Here is a 6,116-nt window from a genome sequence, read left to right as displayed (position 1 = left end):
CAGTGGAGGTGAGAGGGATGCAATCCTACATTTTGAAGAGACTGACATAGTTTACTTTCTGGAAGGTATTAGGATATGTAATGGAAATACCTTGAAAAGATTTAGAGCAAACAATCAAATTATGTAATTACTTTTGAAAGCCACACAGTAAAGGGGAATCTTCATTGGATCAGAAGTGGAGTGCATCTTAAAAGATCATTGATTACATATTGTTATTCTCTTAGCTTGTGCACTTTATGGACTCTTTGGATAATACCGTATGAAGGGTATTTAGCTGGTTCCTGAGAGCATGTTGGTGGTGGTTGTGCACTAAGCCCTTTATTCCTCAGAATCACAATGAAAGGAGACTGTATAACCCATCCTCATAAGCCTGAGAAAGTCATGAGCATGATGAAAAGGTCCAGGAGTCGAGGACATATCAAGTTTTTGGCTAGTGATTCCAGTATCCAGTTCTAAGGAAATAGCTTAAAGACTTAGCTGAGACTCAGAATCATTCAATTATGCAATAATTGAATATGAACTTGGTGAGATTGAATGCTATATTAAAAACTGCATTATATTTGGTAACAATCAAGGTGGTATAGAGGAAAAAGTATGCTCCCCTTTCAGAGATTAGAGAATGGGGAATAGTAGCTCTTTTCTGCTTGCTATAATCTTCAAAGTAAATCTCTCTGTATAGAATCTAATTGATATTATTTGGACAAATGGAACTGGGGTAGTAATCATTGCCAGCTAACAGTATAGGACCATCCCTTGGCTGCTCAGAGATACCTTAGAACACTAGGGGAGATATAACTGGCAAAACTTTGGAAAAATAAGACCAGTTCATGCCTTTATATAAATATTAACTTAGCTATTATTACTCTAAATGGAACTGGATCAGCAGATGGATATAATTCCAGAGTAGCTAAGTCATATCATGCATTTTTGCTATAAATCACATCATATTACAAAGGGAATTACAGCAATATGGGAAGATGGTTCTGACGTTGTTTTTGGAGAGGCAAAGAAGAGAATTGATTTCCTTATGTCCAAAGGGAATAAGAAACATTTAATGACACAATTTTCATTTCATATTGCAAAATTTATAAAAATATATTTGCAAAAGACCACTATGAAAATAATTGTAGATTATGTATCAAGATCTTTCTATAAAAATGAGGTAGTAGAGAAATACTACAAATAGCTCAATTAATTAAATTAATTAATTAATTAACGTCCCCCCTACCACTATCATGAGCTCTGAAAGCAATAGTTTTGATCCCAGGTGGTCACTCTACTGGCGATGGCCCAGTCTGGATTAAATTAAAATTAGATTTTTCAATGAGCATAGGTATGAAAATGGAAAAAATATTTGGGAAATACAGTTCAAGAGGAAGCAATGAAAGGTTTAAAAGTTTGTAATATAATTGCTTAGTTCATAAAATGATGTTTCATTTATAGCTGATACTGTGTAGTTCCTTTGGATCTTCTCTTATCCATGGATCAGACAGTTAAACTATACTTCCCCAAACCATGGGATGGACCCAAACTAATCTTCAAAATCTCAGCCCCCTCAAACCAAACCATAAACCTTAACCAAGCTTATAAGAAAAAGGGACTGAGATTAAGATTCTACTTGTGGATGCAGTCTTCCATTAAAAAAGTCCCTTGTGTAAGAATACAAGTCATTCTCCAATTGATAAATGGTCACAGAATATGAGCAGACAATTTCACATAAAGAAATTAAAGTTATATGTTATATGAAAAAATGCTCTAACTCATTATTGATTAGAGAACTGCAAATTAAAACAACTCTGAAGTATTACAACATTTCTCAGATTGGCTAAGACGACAGGAAAATTTAATGATAAATGTTGGAGAGGATGTGGGAAAACTGGGACACTAATGGTTGGTAGAAATGTGAAATAATCCAATCATTCTGGAGAGCAATTTGGAACTATCCCCAAAGGGCTATAAAACTGTGCATACCCTTTGACCCAGCAGTGCCATTGCTGAGTCTGTATCCCAAGGAAATCTTAAAGGAGGGAAAAGGACTCCATGTGCAAAAATATTTGTTGCAGCTGTTTTTATGGTAACAAAGAATTGAAAAATGAGTAGATGCCCATCAACTGGGGAATGGCTGATCAAGTTGTTGTATATGAAGATAATGGAATATTATTGTTCTATAAAAAATGATGAACAAGTTGATTTTAGAAAGGACTGGAAAGAGTTACATGAAGTGATGATGAGCAAAACAAGCAGAACCAGGAATACATTGTACATAATAACAGCAAGAATGTGTGATGATCAACTATGACTTGGTTCTTCTCAGTGGCTCAGTGATCCAAAGCAGTCCCAAGATTTTGAGCAGAAAACGCCATCTGCATCCAGAAAAAGAACTAAGGAAACTGAATATGCCTATGTTCACTTCTTATTTTTAAAATTTCTCCCATGGTGTTTCACTTTTGCTCTGATTTTTCTCTCCCAACATGATTCATAAAATAATGTGTAATAAAAATAAATAAATTTACTAGGAAAAAAGTCCTTTGGTGAAAGATTAACTGGAAATCTCTAGGAAGTTTTTCTGGAAGACAGTTGGCCAGGAGTCTGAATCTTGACTTGACCTAGCATGGCTTGCCAAAAACTGTGACAAGTAAAAGATGAAATGACTGATGAAAATAGAGTTCGATCTTCTAAGTACATCAATCTGTTAAGCAATGTCAGTTGTCCAAAAAACTAGGACCAGATCTTCTCAGTTTAGGCCTGGCTCCCAAATATAAGGAGAAATAGACTTTTATATGTGAAAAATAATTAATCAAATAAGACAATTAATTAAAAAGAAACAAAACAACATTAGGTAAAGTGATTTCTAGTTGGATGAAAGATCAGGGACTTTCCAAGTTTGGAGGGAGAAAACAAACAGGGCATTCCAGAAAGAGATATTCTACTTCTCCCAGGAGTCTGTAAAGAATAAAAAGAATATGAAAACAAGAACTGATTGATCAGTATAGGATCGGTTTTCAGATAAGACACATAGATTGCTTGAGATGTACAACTGTGAGAAAACATCTTGTATCGATCTTTGCATCTGACCAGGTTTCTGGTCAATATAACCTAAGTCCTTAGTTAAAGTAGAAATAATTCAATTTTCTAGCCATATAGAAAACAAGGCATTGTTTCTTACAATTAAATAAACTTCCCATCCCTCAGAAGACAGAAGTTGGATTAGACCCATAATTGAATAGAAATTAATTTAGTTTCATAACTGAGTCAAAAGATGAAGTCATTTGGGTTCACTCAGTTCCCAGTCAACTACTTGCTGTCCTAATCCCCTCAATTTTCTTAATACCCATACATAAATGGTTTTCTTTTCTTTTTCTTTCTTTCTTTCTTTCTTTCTTTCTTTCTTTCTTTCTTTCTTTCTTTCTTTCTTTCTTTCTTTCTTTCTTTCTTTCTCTCTTTCTTTCTTCTCCTTCCTTCTTTCCTTCCTTCCTTCCTTCCTTCCTTCCTTCCTTCCTTCCTTCCTTCCTTCCTTCCTTCCTTCCTTCTCTCTCTCTCTCATTCTCTCTCTTCAAGAACATTATTGTATCTTCTCATAACCTGTATCAATTATAATTGCTGTTTTAGAGATAGCTTATTAAAAGATTATTTCTATAAAGTTGGCTGTTATGTTTTGAAAGTAATGGTTCTTTACTTGGTCAATACTCCCTAATCTCCTCAATGACAAATGGAAAAGAGTTTCAAATTAAAAAGGAAGGAAGAGACATGGTTTATGTATAATCACCTTATGAGATACTGCATTACTCAGGCCGTATTACCCTTTGGAATGCCAAGGACATCTTTGAGATTACCCTGGCTATACAAATGTCCATAATTGCTGGTGTGGGAGGGTAATGGTGTATAGGTAATTTGCATTTCACTACTTAGCTTTTTAGCAAGAATGATTTCAACTTTTAGGAAGTGACCATTCAACTCAGGGTCTTATGGAACTGGGATAAAAGGGTATTGAACTATCTAGAGCAGGGATTCTTAACCGTTTTTATGTTTTAGACTTATTTCATGGTTTAATAGTTTATGCTCTTTGTTGGGTTAACATTTTTAACCACATAAAATAAAATGATAGAATACAAAGGAAACCAAGTATATCAAAATTATAGCTTTGGAAATATTTTAAAGAGAGTTCACACATCCCAGGGTTAAGAATTCCTTATCAATAGGAAGTAGATAAGACTAAAGGGAAGATAATTTTAAATAAATTCTAAGATATTCCTTAGAAATGTATAGAATGGGCTTGATTTGTTGGGTGTCATTTTGTTCTGGATGGCTATTGAATTGACCCAATCAGTAGCAACTTTTGGCAGAATGTCCCAATGCAAGGTTATCTTTAAACTCAGATTTTCTTCACCACCTAAAAATAGCAAAGAACAAACAAATTCCATTCCTCCCAAATGTGCTAAATGAAGTGAAAGAATAATATTCAAAAAAAGGATTGGAAAAATTCCTGCAAAGTAATAAGCAAAAGGGGAAAAAAAGCAGATGGTTACATGATCAATTCATCAAATTATCTACATTTCACTCACCAATTTATAACCCTAAGTTCCAAAATAGATACTCCATGTGAGGTGGCTATAGAGGCAGAAAATGGAGACTAAGGGTAGGATGACCAGAAATCCACCAAGAATATCCTGCATGGGTGCAATCACATCCTTCATTCTGTATCCTGTATGCCAAATCCCCATTCTTTCTCTGGACTAAACTATATTTAATGGTGGTGGAGTTAACATGGTATAGACTAAGAACATTTATCAGTCATTATAATCTTTTGTAAATTAGTAGAACCTTTATTCAGTAGTAATTCAACTAGATTCTTCCAACTCTCAATAGATGAAAATTTAGGAGGAAATCCCCTATCCAAAAAAAAAAAGTTCAGCATAGAGACTAAAGGCTGAGCAAACAAGGTAGTGTTAAAATAATGATTAAAATTTATTGTGTAGTTTTTTTTTAAAAGAAAGTGATATTACATAGGAATTCATACTTATATATACAAGCTTTTTTTTTTGAGTTCTGCTATGTGTGTGGAAACTCTTTTACTTTTGGTGTTTAAGTTTGGAATTTTAAAAATGAATAAACAAAGAAAAATTGCTAATGCAATCAAGAAAGTTATAGAGTAGGAGGATACCAGGATAAAACTGTGCCAAAGAAGAGAATGATATTCTTTAAAATCCTACAAAAGTTTGAGAGACTTAAGGGGAAAAAAGAGGAAGAGATAAATAAAAACAGAGTTCTTAGGGGGAAATTTTGAAAAATATGATGAGGAGAGAGGAATTTACTATTTCTTATAACTAGACACAAAAGAAGTTATTAAAACAGAGATGAGGTATGGTTGGGGGGAATGGAAACTTCCTGAATTTCACTTTTATCTGGGCTTATCAAAGAAACTTTTTTTTTTTAAAGATCATTATGATAAAAGTACAGCACATGAAGTGGGACATGGATTCATCGGATGTGCATTAGGAATATTTGCACTGGAGAACAATGAGAATATAAACTCAAGGAAAAAAAACAAATGATAGCATTGGAGGGCTAATTAAAAACACAAGGAAGAAAAGACAAGACCAATTTCTTGAACTGGGATGGGAAGGGAGAGGAAAGAAGACTGAGATGGGAATATGATAAGTGGTACAAACTGTGAATATATCACTCTTTTGTCTTTATAAAAATAAAGATAATAGGATTTAGTGGAGGAGAAAACAAACAATAATCATATCCTTGAATATTAATGGGATAAAGTTACCCATGAACTAAAAGAGGACATCAGAATGTTTTTAGAAAGCAAAAAAGAACAATCTTCTCTATATGAGAAATATACAAAATGTAAAGATATGAACACACTAATGCATCACTGGTATTTCTGTGAATTGGTCCAATCATGTGGAAAAAAATTTAGAATGACTGAGTTTGTTTAAAATGTAGATACCTATTGACCCAGAAAGTCTGTTTTTAGTTATGTATCTCAAGAAACCCAATGACAAAAAGAAATGCCTCATATACATCGAAATGTTAAAAATGTATTATTCAGTAACAAAAAACTATAAACAAAATATATGACCATCTATTGAATAATAATGAAAAAA

Source organism: Sarcophilus harrisii, chromosome 6 (genome assembly GCF_902635505.1).
Source record: "Sarcophilus harrisii chromosome 6, mSarHar1.11, whole genome shotgun sequence".
Taxonomy (NCBI): domain Eukaryota; kingdom Metazoa; phylum Chordata; class Mammalia; order Dasyuromorphia; family Dasyuridae; genus Sarcophilus; species Sarcophilus harrisii.
Note: the sequence above shows the minus strand (reverse complement) of the source record.